The sequence below is a fragment of the Saccoglossus kowalevskii genome, chromosome 16 (assembly GCF_978046115.1).
Source record: "Saccoglossus kowalevskii chromosome 16, keSacKowa6.1, whole genome shotgun sequence".
NCBI classification, from domain to species: domain Eukaryota; kingdom Metazoa; phylum Hemichordata; class Enteropneusta; family Harrimaniidae; genus Saccoglossus; species Saccoglossus kowalevskii.
The window spans coordinates 5033795-5052561 of NC_140656.1; the positions used below are offsets into that span (position 1 = coordinate 5033795).

General features: G+C 39.7%; 1 protein-coding gene across 13 annotated transcripts in view; it reads left to right on the top strand.

Annotated features, from left to right (window-relative positions):
• LOC100371395 (uncharacterized) overlaps window positions 1-18767 on the top strand; it is a 139945-nt gene that overhangs the window by 19792 nt on the left and 101386 nt on the right. The gene's annotated exons all lie outside the window — the stretch shown is intronic.

The window sequence follows — 18767 nt, forward strand, 5'->3', positions numbered from 1 at the left end:
TTCTCATCAAGTAGCTCCCACGTTTTTCATCGAGTAGCACCCACGTTTTTCATTGAGTAGCACCGATGTTTCTCATTGAGTAGCACCCACGTTTCTCTTTGAGTAGAGTAGCACCCACGTTTCTCTTTGAGTAGCACCCACGTTTCTCTTTGAGTAGCACCGACGTTTCATTGAGAAGCCCCCAGGTTTTTCGTTGAGGTGCCCCCAGGTTTCTCGTTGAAGTGCCTGTGACGCCATCCAATTGGGACGCACAGTGATTCCCTGTGATGCCATCAAATTTGGACGTACAGTGATTCCCTGTGACGCCATCAAATTGGGACGTACAGTGATTCCCTGTGACGCCATCAAATTAGGACATACAGTGATTCCCTGTGACGCCATCAAATTAGGACATACAGTGATTCCCAATGACGCCTTCAAATTGGGACGTACAGTGATTCCCATTGACGCCATCAAATAGGGAAGCACAGTGATTCCCTGTGACGCCATCAAATTAGGACGTACAGCGATTCCCTATGACGCCATCAAATTAGGACGCACAGCGATTCTCTGCCATGCCATCAAATTGGGACGCACAGTGATTCCCTGTGACCCCATCAAATTGGGACATGCAGTGATTCCCTGTGACACCATCAAATTGGGACATGCAGTGATTCCCTGTGACACCATCAAATTGGGATGTACAGTGATTCCCTGTGACGCCATCAAATTGGGACGCACAGTGATTCCCTGTGACGCCATCAAATTAGGACGCACATTGATTCCCTGCAACGCCATCAAATTGGGACGCACAGTGATTCCCTGTGACGCCATCAAATTGGGACGCACAGTGATTCCCTGTGACACCATCAAATTGGGACGCACAGTGATTCCCTGTGACGCCATCAAATTGGGACGTACAGTGATTCCCTGTAACGCCATCAAATTGGAACGCAAAGTGATTCCCTGTGACGCCATCAAATTGGAACGCAAAGTGATTCCCTGTGATGCCATCAAATTGGAACGCAAAGTGATTCCCAGTGACGCCATCAAATTAAGATGTACAGTGATTCCCAGTGACGCCATCAAATTAAGATGTACAGTGATTCCCTGTGATGCCATCAAATTGGGACACACAGCGATTCCCTGTGACGCCATCAAATTGGGACGTGCAGTGATTCCCTGTGATGCCATCAAATTGGGACGTACAGTGATTCCCTATGACGTCATCAAATTGGAACGTACAGTGATTCCCTGTGACGCCATCAAATTGGGACGTATAGTGATTCCCTGTGACGCCATCAAATTGGGATGTAGAGTGATTCCCTGTGACACCATCAAATTGGGATGTAGAGTGATTCCCTGTGACACCATCAAATTGGGACGTACAGTGATTCCCTATGACGCCATCAAATTAGGACGCACAGCGATTCTCTGCCATGCCATCAAATTGGGACGCACAGTGATTCCCTGTGACCCCATCAAATTGGGACATGCAGTGATTCCCTGTGACACCATCAAATTGGGACATGCAGTGATTCCCTGTGACACCATCAAATTGGGATGTACAGTGATTCCCTGTGACGCCATCAAATTGGGATGTACAGTGATTCCCTGTGACGCCATCAAATTGGGACGCACAGTGATTCCCTGTGACGCCATCAAATTAGGACGCACATTGATTCCCTGCGACGCCATCAAATTGGGACGCACAGTGATTCCCTGTGACGCCATCAAATTGGGACGCACAGTGATTCCCTGTGACACCATCAAATTGGGACGCACAGTGATTCCCTGTGACGCCATCAAATTGGGACGTACAGTGATTCCCTGTAACACCATCAAATTGGAACGCAAAGTGATTCCCTGTGACGCCATCAAATTGGAACGCAAAGTGATTCCCTGTGATGCCATCAAATTGGAACGCAAAGTGATTCCCTGTGATGCCATCAAATTGGAACGCAAAGTGATTCCCAGTGACGCCATCAAATTAAGATGTACAGTGATTCCCAGTGACGCCATCAAATTAAAATGTACAGTGATTCCCTGTGATGCCATCAAATTGGGACACACAGCGATTCCCTGTGACGCCATCAAATTGGGACGTGCAGTGATTCCCTGTAATGCCATCAAATTGGGACGTACAGTGATTCCCTATGACGTCATCAAATTGGAACGTACAGTGATTCCCTGTGACGCCATCAAATTGGGACGTATAGTGATTCCCTGTGACGCCATCAAATTGGGATGTAGAGTGATTCCCTGTGACACCATCAAATTGGGATGTAGAGTGATTCCCTGTGACACCATCAAATTGGGACGTACAGTGATTCCCTATGACGCCATCAAATTAGGACGCACAGCGATTCTCTGCCATGCCATCAAATTGGGACGCACAGTGATTCCCTGTGACCCCATCAAATTGGGACATGCAGTGATTCCCTGTGACACCATCAAATTGGGACATGCAGTGATTCCCTGTGACACCATCAAATTGGGATGTACAGTGATTCCCTGTGACGCCATCAAATTGGGATGTACAGTGATTCCCTGTGACGCCATCAAATTGGGACGCACAGTGATTCCCTGTGACGCCATCAAATTAGGACGCACAGTGATTCCCTGTGACGCCATCAAATTAGGACGCACATTGATTCCCTGCGACGCCATCAAATTGGGACGCACAGTGATTCCCTGTGACGCCATCAAATTGGGACGCACAGTGATTCCCTGTGACACCATCAAATTGGGACGCACAGTGATTCCCTGTGACGCCATCAAATTGGGACGTACAGTGATTCCCTGTGACGTCATCAAATTGGAACGTACAGTGATTCCCTGTGACGCCATCAAATTGGGACGTATAGTGATTCCCTGTGACGCCATCAAATTGGGATGTAGAGTGATTCCCTGTGACGCCATCAAATTGGGATGTAGAGTGATTCCCTGTGACACCATCAAATTGGGACGCACAGTGATTCCCTGTGACACCATCAAATTGGGACGCACAGTGATTCCCTGTGACGCCATCAAATTGGGACGTACAGTGATTCCCTATGACATCATCAAATTGGAACGTACAGTGATTCCCTGTGACGCCATCAAATTGGAACGTACAGTGATTCCCTGTGACGCCATCAAATTGGGATGTAGAGTGATTCCCTGTGACACCATCAAATTGGGACGTACAGTGATTCCCATTGATGCCATCAAATTGGGACGTACAGTGATTCCCATTGATGCCATCAAATAGGGACACAGTGATTCCCATTGACGCCATCAAATGGGGACACACAGTGATTCCCTGTCATGCCATCAAATTGGGACGTACAGTGATTCCCATTGACGCCATCAAATGGGGACACACAGTGATTCCCATTGACGCCATCAAATAGGAACACACAGTGATTCTGTCATGCCATCAAATTGGGACGCACAGTGATTCCCTGTGACGCCATCAAATTGGGACGTACAGTGATTCCCAGTGACGCGATCAAATTAGGACATACACTGTACAAGGAGGAAATTCCTACGCCACCATACAATTTGGATGTACATGGATTTTCTGCATCCCTGTTATGCTCTAAAATTGGAAATGTTTCTAACAGCAAAATATTTTTTCCTGCTTACTTTCCAGTTTATTACTAGATTTGCACATAAAGGAACAAATTAACCTTTATAGGTAGCATAATGCAAAATGAGTTTAATATAGAGTTTATTTTATTGATGAGTCCTGCATGTAGCTATAATGTTGAATGTCTTGGCTTTCCAAACTGTAGCTTCTTTATTAAGGTAATAAAAATAAAGGTTACATGTACATGGCATTAAGAGACATGGGGTGAAGGACAGGACATGTGGCTGTCTGCATCTCACAGCAGCTCAGTTTGCAATTTGCTTAATCTATTTGCCTGATATCAAAGAGAAATCCGTCTGGACACTTTTCTTTTATTAAGGATGCTGTACACGTTTTTGGTATTGATTTTCTAAACTGATATTTTCATATAAAATATTTACTGAACCACACAAAGCTATATATTGATGGAAAGCTTATTTCACACTGGATATGAAATCAACAAGATAGTGTGTGTATGGACGTGTATAGTCACGTGATCTCTGTGTAAACACAGAAAGCAATTTTCGGTAAAAAAATAATTGAACCAATGAATAAACGAATTTAGTGGAACATTGGCAACAAAACAGTTTTTCAGACGACGCACACCACCATTCCGCGTTAATTGAGATATAATCTACATGATCGTTGGAGAAGAAATAATAATTTAGCTATCTTGAAAAAACAATGCGATCTTTTCTTTCCAGAAATTATAACGTAATTTCGAAACAAATAGGAAAATAGAAAAATCCCAGCGCCGCTTGAGAGGGAACATATCGAGGAGTGTCTGTGCGAAAAATTAGTGTAATGCGTCCACTAAAACTCGAGATCAAAGGCCTGCAGTTGCCGTGAATCGTTGTTTTGTTTAACCGAGAAAACGGCAAAAACAACTTAGCAGCAACGTATCAGCTAACTCAAAATCCGTTTGTCCCATGGATCAAAACAAACTCATAACGATTAGTCATGGTATCTGTCTGTCATAATCACGCAGATGTGTGGATATGCGTGGTCGCAATTGGTTATAAACTACAAAATTATGCTCCCGAATCCAATAGGAAACACTGTTTCACGGCGTGACAAAGCCGCGCCATAATGACGTCATGATTTACATATTCATTAATACGTTGTGGGAGGAGACACTCCTTTTCTGGAAGACTCATTACCATACATTGCCCTCCATGAAAGGTCATTCTCTTGCTCAGCTGCTGAACCAATAACCGTGGCTGAATGCACCACCAGAGTCAACGACATGTAGTTTTCTTTCCAAGATATTTGTTTTACTACGCGATATGTCTTGACGAAGATCTGTATTATCTGATTAGAATGACAATGAGAGGGAGAGAAGTCACAGCGAGTGCTGAACTGAATCGGGAGATGCGATCGCTTAGGTTTAAAGTTGTCTGTCGATCGGGCGGTAAATTTTCAGTTTGTTTGCTCCGTTATTATTTTGTTGATTTGTAAAATAACCTGTTCGCCATAAATCGTGTTTTCCGTTTTTTAGTTCCCAAAACTGGCGTGACAAAATTAGTGTGATGATTTTTTTTCCATCTTCAATGCGTAATACATAGTACCGGAACAACTGCTGGCGGGGACTACTGCCGGTATCTTACATTCAGTTCACTTTCTATATCATGTATAACAAATCTAACTTCATTGAATCCGTCAAATTATTTATTGAGAATGTGAAAATAAAGAGAAAAAAACAGGTAAAACAAGGATGCTCACACACACGCTTTTACAGCTGCTTGTCTCGTGCTTTACGTGTAGCCATGGTGTAGCCAAGTCTGGGCCCAAGTGTTTCACTTCCGACTCATTGTGGTCCGAGTCCATGACACGTAATTTGGTCACAAAAACTAAGTCTGCCATGTGCTCAAATTTTCTACCTTCTGTTTAATACCTCCATGGTCTGATCAATTAAATCGTGGAAGGTACCTTCCATGATTAAATTTTCATAATAATCGCTATACATACTGTCAACGTTCTTCTCCAAATTTCCTTGCATTCGTTTTCTTTCGTCGCTGTCATAGTCGACCCCAAGACGGTTTCATAGTCGACTGCTTGAAGAGCGAGAAATTCAACGAAATTAAATTTGTGGACGATCGTAAATGGAATGCGTGTAACTTGTACCTTGGACTACTAATACTTGTATTACTAGTCTGAGCTTGTACTGAATGCAAGAGACTGTTTATATTTGCTATGGGTGGTGACTATTATGCAAATTATCTGTCTATTATGTCTTTGGCTGATTAATTAAAACATAGCTTTCAAAACAATGACATGTGCTTTTGTTTTTAATTAACAAAAATTGATTTTTACACCCTATAAAAACATCCTATTCACTTTTTTTCCTACTGAGTGTTTGCTCCTTGTAGTCCAGCATTGAAAAATACAAAAAAGTAGAATTTTGGGTTTCAAAGCAAAAAAAGGTGTACAGCATCCTTAATTAAAAATACACTGTCACTCTGACTGTATGTTTTAATATCCTTATGGTGTGTCTCATTGGTTATTGATGTGACTATGTGGTGCAGTCTCATCGGTTGTTAATGTGGTGCAGTCTCATCAGTTGTTAATGTGGTGCAGTCTCATCGGTTGTTAATGTGGTGCAGTCTCATCGGTTGTTAATGTGGTGCAGTCTCATCGGTTGTTAATGTGGTGCAGTCTCATCGGTTGTTAATGTGGTGCAGTCTCATCGGTTGTTAATATGGTGCAGTCTCATCGGTTGTTAATGTGGTACAGTCTCATCGGTTGTTAATGTGGTGCAGTCTCATCGGTTGTTAATGTGGTGCAGTCTCATCGGTTGTTAATGTGGTGCAGTCTCATTGATTGTTGGTCTGACTATATGTAGTACAGTCTCATTGGTTGTTAATGTGACTGTATGTGGTGCAGTCTCATTGATTGTTGATGTGACTGTATGTGGTGCAGTCTCATTGGTTGTTGATGTGACTATATGTGGTGCAGTCTCATTGGTTGTTGATGTGACTATGTGGTGCAGTCTTATTGATTGTTGATGTGACTGTATGTGGTGCAGTCTCATTGGTTGTTAATGTGACTGTATGTGGTGCAGTCTCATTGATTGTTGATGTGACTGCATGTGGTGCAGTCTCATTGGTTGTTGATGTGACTGTATGTGGTGCAGTCTTATTGGTTGTTGATGTGACTGTATGTGGTGCAGTCTCATTGATTGTTGATGTGACTATGTGGTGCAGCCTCATTGATTGTTGGTCTGACTATATGTAGTACAGTCTCATTGGTTGTTAATGTGACTGTATGTGGTGCAGTCTCATTGGTTGTTGATGTGACTATATGTGGTGCAGTCTCATTGATTGTTGGTCTGACTATATGTAGTACAGTCTCATTGATTGTTGATGTGACTGTATGTGGTACAGTCTCATTGATTGTTGGTCAGACTATATGTAGTACAGTCTCATTAATTGTTGGTCTGACTATATGTAGTACAGTCCCATTGGTTGTTGATGTGACTGTATGTGGTGCAGTCTCATTGATTGTTGATGTGACTGTATGTGGTGCAGTCTCATTGGTTGTTGGTGTGACTGTATGTAGTACAGTCTCATTGATTGTTGGTCTGACTATATGTAGTACAGTCTCATTGGTTGTTAATGTGACTGTATGTGGTGCAGTCTCATTGATTGTTGATGTGACTGTATGTGGTGCAGTCTCATTGGTTGTTGATGTGACTATATGTGGTGCAGTCTCATTGGTTGTTGATGTGACTATGTGGTGCAGTCTTATTGATTGTTGATGTGACTGTATGTGGTGCAGTCTCATTGGTTGTTAATGTGACTGTATGTGGTGCAGTCTCATTGATTGTTGATGTGACTGCATGTGGTGCAGTCTCATTGGTTGTTGATGTGACTGTATGTGGTGCAGTCTTATTGGTTGTTGATGTGACTGTATGTGGTGCAGTCTCATTGATTGTTGATGTGACTATATGTGGTGCAGTCTCATTGATTGTTGATGTGACTATATGTGGTGCAGTCTCATTGGTTGTTGATGTGACTGTTTGTGGTGCAGTCTCATTGGTTGTTGATTTGACTGTATGTGGTGCGTTCTCATTGGTTGTTTATGTGACTGTATGTGGTGCGTTCTCATTGGTTGTTGATGTGACTGTATGTGGTGCGTTCTCATTGGTTGTTGATGTGACTGTATGTGGTGCGTTCTCATTGGTTGTTGATGTGACTGTATGTGGTGCGTTCTCATTGGTTGTTGATGTGACTATGTAGAGCAGTAAGCCATTATGGTATGCCACTGAAGCAGAGATTTGCTGTTAGGCAACTAGTTATGCTAATTCATTGGTGCGTCATTGACACTGTACATTAATATAGTAATTTCAAAAATAATAATCTGCTAAAACATTTTATTAAAAAAAAAAGACAATCAGAGGCTTCACATTTTCGTTAGAGCCTCAAGGAAGAAGTGTTTTTAATAATTGATAACAGTCAAAATAAATATCAGCCTTCTTAAGTCACCTGATTACACAAATTTCAAGTAATGCTATTTTTAAGCCCTGTACGTATATGCTGTACCTTTGACATTTGATCACATGGTGTGTAATATATATTTTAATAAGAATCCTGAGTTATAATACCTAGGAATAGGAATTCAATGGATTTGCTGATCACTTGAGATTCACATCCTGATTGTTTGATGGTTCAAATGAAATGTCACCACCCTTGACTAATCAGTTGTCTTCAAATTAGATCTATTCAGTCTCGGCTGATTTTGGAATTGTGTATTCTGATGTTATTGACATTACAGGCATGGATAAAGTCATTTTTGAGTTACTTATTGATAAAACATTTGCATAAACACCCAGTAGTCATAGATGGATATTGTAATTTGAATGAGGTCATCGCATGGCATGCTGTATTCACTGTACCCAGGAGTCATAGATGGATATTGTAATTTGAGTGAGGTCACCACATGTCATGCCATATTCTCTGTACCCAGTAGTCATAGATGGATATTGTAATTTGAATGAGGTCATCACATGTCATGCCATATTCACTGTATCCAGTAGTCATTGATGGATATTGTAATTTGAGTGAGGTCATCACATGTCATGCCATATTCTCTGTACCTAGTAGTCATAGATGGATATTGTATTTTGAATGAGGTCACCACATGTCATGCCATATTCACTGTACCCAGTAGTCATAGATGGATATTGTAATTTGAATGAGGTCATCACATGTCATGCCATATTCACTGTACCCAGTAGTCATAGATGGATATTGTAATTTGAGTGAGGTCACCACATGTCATGCCATATTTGCTGTATCCAGTAGTCATAGATGGATATTCTAATTTGAGTGAGGTCATCACATGTCATGCCATATTCTCTGTACCCAGTAGTCATAGATTGATATTGTAATTTGAATGAGGTCATCACATGTCATGCCATATTCACTGTACCCAGTAGTCATAGATGGATATTGTAATTTGAATGAGGTCATCGCATGTCATGCCATATTCACCATACCCAGTAGTCATAGATGGATATTGTAATTTGAGTGAGGTCACCACATGTCATGCATATTCACTGTACCCAGTAGTCATAGATGGATATTGTAATTTGAGTGAGGTCATCACATGTCATGCCATATTCACTGTACCCAGTAGTCATAGATGGATATTGTAATTTGAGTGAGGTCATCACATGTCATGCCATATTCTCTGTACCTAGTAGTCATAGATGGATATTGTATTTTGAATGAGGTCATCACATGTCATGCCATATTCACTGTACCCAGTAGTCATACATGTAGATGGATATTGTAATTTGAGTGAGGTCATCGCATGGCATGCCATATTCTCTGTACCTAGTAGTCATAGATGGATATTGTAATTTGAGTGAGGTCATCGCATGTCATGCATATTCACTGTACCCAGTAGTCATAGATGGATATTGTAATTTGAGTGAGGTCATCACATGTCATGCCATATTCACTGTACCCAGTAGTCATAGATGGATATTGTAATTTGAATGAGGTCATCACATGTCATGCCATATTCACTGTACCCAGTAGTCATAGATGGATATTGTAATTTGAGTGAGGTCATCGCATGTCATGCATATTCACTGTACCCAGTAGTCATAGATGGATATTGTAATTAGAGTGAGGTCATCGCATGGCATGCCATATTCTCTGTACCTAGTAGTCATAGATGGATATTGTAATTTGAGTGAGGTCATCGCATGTCATGCATATTCACTGTACCCAGTAGTCATAGATGGATATTGTAATTTGAGTGAGGTCATCACATGTCATGCCATATTCACTGTACCCAGTAGTCATAGATGGATATTGTAATTTGAATGAGGTCATCTCATGTCATGCCATATTCACTGTACCCAGTAGTCATAGATGGATATTGTATTTTGAATGAGGTCATCACATGTCATGCCATATTCACTGTACCCAGTAGTCATACATGTAGATGGATATTGTAATTTGACTGAGGTCATCGCATGGCATGCCATATTCTCTGTACCTAGTAGTCATAGATGGATATTGTAATTTGAGTGAGGTCATCGCATGTCATGCATATTCACTGTACCCAGTAGTCATAGATGGATATTGTAATTTGAGTGAGGTCATCACATGTCATGCCATATTCACTGTACCCAGTAGTCATAGATGGATATTGTAATTTGAGTGAGGTCATCACATGTCATGCCATATTCTCTGTACCTAGTAGTCATAGATGGATATTGTATTTTGAATGAGGTCATCACATGTCATGCCATATTCACTGTACCCAGTAGTCATACATGTAGATGGATATTGTAATTTGAGTGAGGTCATCGCATGGCATGCCATATTCTCTGTACCTAGTAGTCATAGATGGATATTGTAATTTGAGTGAGGTCATCGCATGTCATGCATATTCACTGTACCCAGTAGTCATAGATGGATATTGTAATTTGAGTGAGGTCATCACATGTCATGCCATATTCACTGTACCCAGTAGTCATAGATGGATATTGTAATTTGAATGAGGTCATCTCATGTCATGCCATATTCACTGTACCCAGTAGTCATAGATGGATATTGTAATTTGAATGAGGTCATCACATGTCATGCCATATTCACTGTACCCAGTAGTCATACATGTAGATGGATATTGTAATTTGAGTGAGGTCATCGCATGGCATGCCATATTCTCTGTACCTAGTAGTCATAGATGGATATTGTAATTTGAGTGAGGTCATCGCATGTCATGCATATTCACTGTACCCAGTAGTCATAGATGGATATTGTAATTTGAGTGAGGTCATCACATGTCATGCCATATTCACTGTACCCAGTAGTCATAGATGGATATTGTAATTTGAATGAGGTCATCACATGTCATGCCATATTCACTGTACCTAGTAGTCATAGATGGATATTGTAATTTGAGTGAGGTCATCACATGTCATGCCATATTCACTGTACCCAGTAGTCATAGATGGATATTGTAATTTGAATGAGGTCATCACATGTCATGCCATATTCACTGTACCCAGTAGTCATAGATGGATATTGTATTTTGAATGAGGTCATCACATGTCATGCCATATTCACTGTACCCAGTAGTCATAGATGGATATTGTAATTTGAGTGAGGTCATCACATGTCATGCCATATTCTCTGTACCTAGTAGTCATAGATGGATATTGTAATTTGAGTGAGGTCACCACATATCATGCCATATTCACTGTACCCAGTAGTCATAGATGGATATTGTAATTTGAGTGAGGTCATTACATGGCATGCCATATTCACTGTACCCAGTAGTCATAGATGGATATTGTAATTTGAGTGAGGTCATCACATGTCATGCCATATTCTCTGTACCTAGTAGTCATAGATGGATATTGTATCTTGAATGAGGTCATCACATGGCATGCCATATTCACTGTACCCAGTAGTAATAGATGGATATACATATACCTTGTTTTCATTACCATCAAATATTATAATGGTGTCAGTATTTATTTTAGTTTTGTACAGAGTATACCATACAATTGTTTTGTGCATGGGCTGTATAACAATTTTATACAGCATTCATCGTGGAATTCATCATACCTGTATGTATCAACTAAACATTTGTGTGTTGCCGGCTATTATTAATAATTTGTTTGTTTGCTTTAGACAATGAAAGCCATCATACATGTAGGGGTTGGAATAGGGCGTGGCAATGCCAGAATGGGGTGTGGCCAAGCTGAAATTGGAATGGGGTGTGGCCAAGCTAAAATTTGGAATGGGGTGTGGCCAAGCTAAAATTTGGAATGGGGTGTGGCCAAGCTAAAATTAGAATGGGTGTGGCCAAGCTAAAATTAGAATGGGGTGTGGCCAAGCTAAAATTAGAATGGGGTGTGGCCAAGCTAAAATTTGGAATGGGGTGTGGCCAAGCTAAAATTTAGAATGGGGTGTGGCCAAGCTAAAATTTAGAATGGGGTGTGGCCAAGCTGAAATTTGGAATGGGGTGTGGCCAAGCTAAAATTAGAATGGGGTGTGCCTGAGCTAAAATTTGGAATGGGGTGTGGCCAAGCTAAAATTAGAATGGGGTGTGGCAAGCTAAAATTAAAATGGGGTGTGGCCAAGCTAAAATTTGGAGTGGGGTGTGGCCAAGCTAAAATTAGAATGGGGTGTGGCCAAGCTAAAATTTGGAATGGGGTGTGGCCAAGCTAAAATTTGGAATGGGGTGTGGCCAAGCTAAAATTTGGAATGGGGTGTGGCCAAGCTAAAATTTGGAATGGGGTGTGGCCAAGCTAAAATTAGAATGGGGTGTGGCCGAGCAAAAATTTGGAATGGGATGTGGCCAAGCTAAAATTAGAATGGGGTGTGGCCAAGCTAAAATTAGAATGGGGTGTGGCCAAGCTAAAATTAGAATGGGGTGTGGCCAAGCTAAAATTTGGAATGGGGTGTGGTCAAGCTAAAATTAGAATGGGGTGTGGCCAAGCTAAAATTGGAACGGGGTGTGGCCAAGCTGAAATTAGAATGGGGTGTGGCCAAGCTGAAATTAGAATGGGGTGTGGCCAAGCTGAAATTAGAATGGGGTGTGGCCAAGCTAAAATTTGAAATGGGGTGTGGTCAAGCTAAAATTAGAATGGGGTGTGGCCAAGCTAAAATTGGAACGGGGTGTGGCCAAGCTGAAATTAGAATGGGGTGTGGCCAAGCTGAAATTAGAATGGGGTGTGGCCAAGCTGAAATTAGAATGGGGTGTGGCCAAGCTAAAATTTGGAATGGGGTGTGGCCAAGCTAAAATTAGAATGGGATGTGGCCAAGCTAACATTAGAATGGGTTGTGGCCAAGCTAACATTAGAATGGGGTGTGGCCAAGCTGGAATTAGAATGGGGTGTGGCCAAGCTAAAATTAGAATGGGTTGTGTTTGTTTTTAGTCTCCGTTCGGACGAAGTCCGAAAACGTGGACTTATAATTCGGTCTCCGTGTGTCCGTCAGTGCGTCCGTGCGTCTCGGAGTCATATCTCAGAATCCTTTGAACCGATTCCGTTCATTCTTTACATGTGCCTAGTACTTTATATGGGACATATGTCCATGCAGTGGTTTTAGCGATTCGATTCAAAATGGCAGACTGGCAGCCATCTTGTTTTTTGAAAATGTTGTATTTTGGACATGCTTTGTCAGTTTTCATTCAAGTTTGGTACATAGATTATACATGTTATGATACATGTCCCCGACCGTCTGTGAGTCCGTGCGTCGTGAGTCAGTCCGTCCGTGCATCAGTTCATCCAGAGTCGTATTTCAGAATCCTTTGGACCAATTCAGTTCATTTTTTGCATGTGTCTAGTACTTTATGTGGGACGTATGCACATGTAGTGGTTTAGCGATTCGATTCAAAATGGTCTACTGGCAGCCATCTTGTTTTTTGAAAATGTTGTATTTTGGACATGCTTTGTCAGTTTTCATTCAAATTTGATACATAGAATATACATGTTATAATACATGTCCTCCTACTGTCTGTGTGTGCGTCCAACCGTGTGTGCATCTGTCCGTTCGTTTGTCTGTGCGTGCATCCATACATGCGGAGTCATAGTTCAGAATCTTTTGGACTAATTTCGTTCATTCTTTGCATGTGGGACTGGCAGCCATTTTGTTTTTTGAAAATGTTCTATTTTTTACATGTTTTGTCGACACAAAGTCGACACAGCGGAGCTGTTCATATTACTGATTGTCCTTCGTCATCAATTTTACAATTTCAACTTCTTCTTCAAAACCGCAAGTCAGAATGTTTTCAAATTTGATATGCAAGTACCTTGGATTGTTCTCACTCAGATTTGTTCATTTCATGTCAAAATCTCAGATTCTCTATTTTTTGTGTATATTTTTGTCATTTTTGGTAAAAAGTGATATTTTCGACTTCTTGTTAAAAACGACAAATCCCATCGCTTTGATATTACATATATAGATGCTACATGTGGACATCTCAGATTTGTTCATTTTGTGATGATATCTTTAATTCTCTGAATTCGGTGAATATTTTTGCAATTTTTGGTAAAAAGTGATATTTTCGACTTCTTGTTGAAAATTGCAAGTCTGATTGTTTTTATATTACATATATAGGTACTACATGTGGACCTCTTCTAATGTAGCTGATTATTAGCTTCTCTGTATTTCTGCAATTTTTTTCAAACCAAAATGAGGAGCTTTTTTGCATTGTTTAGAACACAAACCATGTGTTTACAAACATAATCACTGCGAATCTACCGTACTCCCCTGAGTATAAACCCCTTCCCGAGTATAAGCCAACCCCTCTGTTTTTGGACATTTAATGAGTTGAGGGCATCCCCGAGTATAGGCCCAGGGTGTTTTACCAGGCGTCGACGACATTTATTAAAATATGCATGTAAAAAGTATATTTCATTGCTTAAAAATCATGATTGGTACGGTAGTTTGGTTCCAGCTTTTACGAGAAAACTCACATTATTTGAGAGTGCACGGCCGGCGAACGTACATAGTTGGCACGTTTTCTATTCTGTCAATAATCGGAAAACTTTGACTGTATGATAGAGCATTTTCATTGGTTAACGAAAGACGTGACCTGTTAGGTCAAAGGAAGTTGTTCAGGTCAAATTATGATGAAACCATGGCGGAAATGGAAGCTTTGTATCGAGAGTTTGCGTACGATCTTGCCTTCGACCGTTTCCCACAGACCCTACCCATTTTTGCACCGTAAATTTAGACGGTATATCAACCGTATTATTTTTTGTTCATATTAGTTTCTTCATTGTAAAAAGCGTTGTTAAAATCAATGACGGCTCGTTTCGCGTTTTTGTTTCTCAAAAAGACGTAATATTCCCCCGAGACCGGCACTGTGAACGAAAAATGTAATTTGGATAATTTTTCGAGGCTGGGAAGATGGTTACAGTTTTAAACACACCAAAACATTATTTTTTCTGAGGTGGTCCTCTAGTATAAACCCACCCCTTATTAGTCCCCGTTCGGACGTGGTCCGAAAACGGGCACATATGTTTTGCCCTGTGTGCGTCCGTGATCACCTGTATCTCGAACATACATGGACCGATTAAGTTCAAACTTCACTCATACATTACACATTATATTGGACATATGCACATGCATTTTTTTCATGATCCGATTAACGATAGCCGAATAGCGGCCATTTTAAGGCCGAAAATGCATCAAAATCACACATTTTCACCAATCCTTACCCGGATCTCAGTTATGCATGGATGGATTTTGTTCAAATTTGGTACATACATTAAACATAATAGGACCTTGATGCATGTCATTTTTTTTTTTCGGATCAAGTTCGAAATGGCCGACTGGCGGCCATTTTGTTTTAATAAACTCAGTTCTGGATCCGTATCCAAGACATGTCTGGATTGATCAAGTTCAAACTTCACACACACATGGTACATCATGTCACAAATAGATATGTGCATTTGTTTCATGATCTGCTTAACAATAGCGGAATGATGGCCATTTTAAGGCCGAAAATGCATCAAAATCACGTATTTTCACAATTCCAGAACCGGATCTCAGTCATGCATGGATGGATTTTGTTCAGATTTAGCACAATGTGTTGTACATATGCAGGTGCATTTCGGTCATGATCTGCTTTGAATGTATATGTCACTCAATATGAACGGAACGGGGACGTGTCATTGACAATGCCTTGTTTTTTCCGATTTTACATGTTCAGGCCCCTGGGCTTATACTCGAGGAAGTACGGTAATAGACCATTTATTCATAATTCTGAGTTTTTAAAATTTTCTGTACTACACATTGCCTGTTGAAAGCTACAAATACCAAAACATATAAAATAGCAAGTGACTTCACAGTATACATGTATAAGTAGACTATCTATGACTTGTTTTTCTTGATCTTCTTTCCTGTTGATAAATTTACTATTATGAATTAAGTATTAATTTTTCTAAACTGTAAATTTAAATAATTTTGTTTTTGACTCCCATGTGCGAAGCACAAAATGGGAGTCTTTGCAGTTAGTGTGTCTGTATGTGTGTATGTGTGTGTGTATGTGTGTATGTGTGTATGTGTGTGTGTATGTGTGTCCGACTGTTCCACTGCTATCTCAAGAACCATACATCGGTTTTTGATGAAACTTGGTGCATAGATGCTCTGGGCCAATGCGCAGATTTGATTAGGTTTTGGTAAAAATCCATGCTCGTTAATTACCTAATTTGCATGATAATTAGCTAATTTTTAGCTGTTCTATGACTGTTCCACTGATATCTAAAGAACCACTCATTGGATTTTGATGAAACTTGGTACATAGATGCTCTGAACATATGCGCAGATTTGATTAATTTTTGGTAAAAATCCGTGCATATTAATTACCTAATTTGCATGATAATTAGCTATTTTTTAGTGGTTCCATGACTGTTCCACTGATATCTAAACAACCACTCGTTGGATTTTGATGAAACTTGGTACATACATGCTCTGAACTAATGCTAGGTTTTGATTAGTTTTTGGTAATAATCCGTGGATACTATTTACCTAATTTGCATAATGATTAGTCAATTTTCGGTTTTTCCACTGATATCTCGAGTACTAATCATCACATTTCAATGAAACTTGGTACATAGATGTCATACGACACTGCACAGACCTGATAGTTTTTATGGGAATATCAGTACATATTAATTACCTAATTTGCATAATTAATTAATTTTCAGCATTTGATATAAGTAGTTAGCATTACATTTAAATGAAACTTGGTACTTACATACTCAAGGACTATGCAGAGATTGATTGTTTTCGATAAATATTTGTGCATATTAATCACCTAATTTGCATAATTAGTTAATTTTCAGCTTTTCCACTGGTATCTCAAGTACTAATCATCGCATTTCAATGAAACTTGGTACATAGATCCTTTAGGACTATGCAGAGACCTGATTAGTTTTAGGGTAATTAATTGTGCATATTAATTACCTAATTTGCATAATTAATTTTCAGCTTTTCTACTGATATCTAAAGTACTAATCATCACATTTCAATGAATCTAGAATTATGCAGACCCAATTAGTTTCCAGTAAATATTTGTGCATATTAATCACCTAATTTGCATAATTAACCAACTTTCACACTGATATCTCAGGTACTAAACATCACATATCAATGAATGTACATGGATGCTGTAGGACAATAGACAGACCTGAATAATTGTGGGTTAAAATCTGTACATATTAATTACCTAATTTGCATATTTAACCAATTTTAAGCTTTCACACTGATATCTAAAGTACCGTAAAAACTCCAAAATTTCGACCGGTTTTAAATAATTGATGTTAGAAATGTGATGTGTTTTTAGAGTCAAAATTAAGGTGCATTTTCGGACGGTCGAATTTTTCAGAATAGAAATCAGCAAATGAAAAAATGGGGATGATAGACAGTGTGTTTCATTAGTTTTTAAAAAATGCAATGTGCGTCAATTGACGTAAACTTCCTCATGTTTCACGGTAAAAGCAAAGGTCGTGGCCGAGTTGTAACTCAAAATCTAAACAAAGTCATCAATCAGTGAGTATTATGACAAGCAAAACAAAACATCAAGACGCGGAGAAGAGGTCAGCACAAAACTAATAGGTCAAAAGACAAAGCTGTCTCGCACTACCTAGGAAAACTTGCGAATGTTCGAAGTACAGGTACCCATTGGACAAAAGATACATGGAAGTTTAGCAAACTATCTCCCCGACCCAGTGCAATGTATCCGGTTAAAATCAAAGCTCGCGTGTCCCTTATTTGAAGGACCAAATTCTGCCGTAAATTCGCCCTTGGATTAAAAAATAAAATGGGACTTTTAAGGTGTATTTTGGCGTCATTTTTCGGACATTTCAATCAATCCTGCCGGCTAAAATAGAGTAAGTTTTACCGTAGTCATTGACGTCTGTCTATTCAAGAGTACACGTGTATGATTTTTATCGTGACTAGCGTGAGCGGGTAAGCTTCCTTTCGAGAATGAGCTGTTATCACTGTGAACAATGTTAAATTATTCTTCAGATGACCAGTTTATTTTTTAAAAACAACTAATTTTTTTATTTAAAAAAAATCATGCCGTTTTCGCATCAAAATCCAAGCCAAAATATCATACTACAACATCAATCTCTTCCACATTGCGTTCAATAACATTAACATATTTAAATAAGCTATGGTAATTTGAACACGTTGGCATCATCCAGCTTTTTGATTGGTTAATTAGCGATTTGACCTATTTGACCTAAGAGAACATGGCGGATATCCTACAGCATCAAACGTTTATACGAGACCGGAATCATTCGCTTACGATGAAACTAAGTTGACTTTTATTTGTATTTCATAACCATTCAACAAATTTATTTTGTGTACATTATTATAATCACTACTGAGTACAGTAATAATCAACAATTCAGAAACGCAGCATGCCGAGATTTTTGTGTTCGTTTTTATTTGAAACTTTGTTTATTTAGAATATATTTTCGTTACCAATAAAATAAAAATCTCTCAGTCAATCAGAAACCCGGATTCATGCCTTCGAGGAAGGTCCCGTTTGAACGCTCACATCGGTTTTTTTTTCGTTTGGGGGAAAACTAAAACTGGTCGAAATTTTCGAATAAGAATGAGTCGTCAATTTTTAGTGGAGTCGAAAATTTGGAGGTAAATAAAACTCCGAAACCCGGCAAATAAAC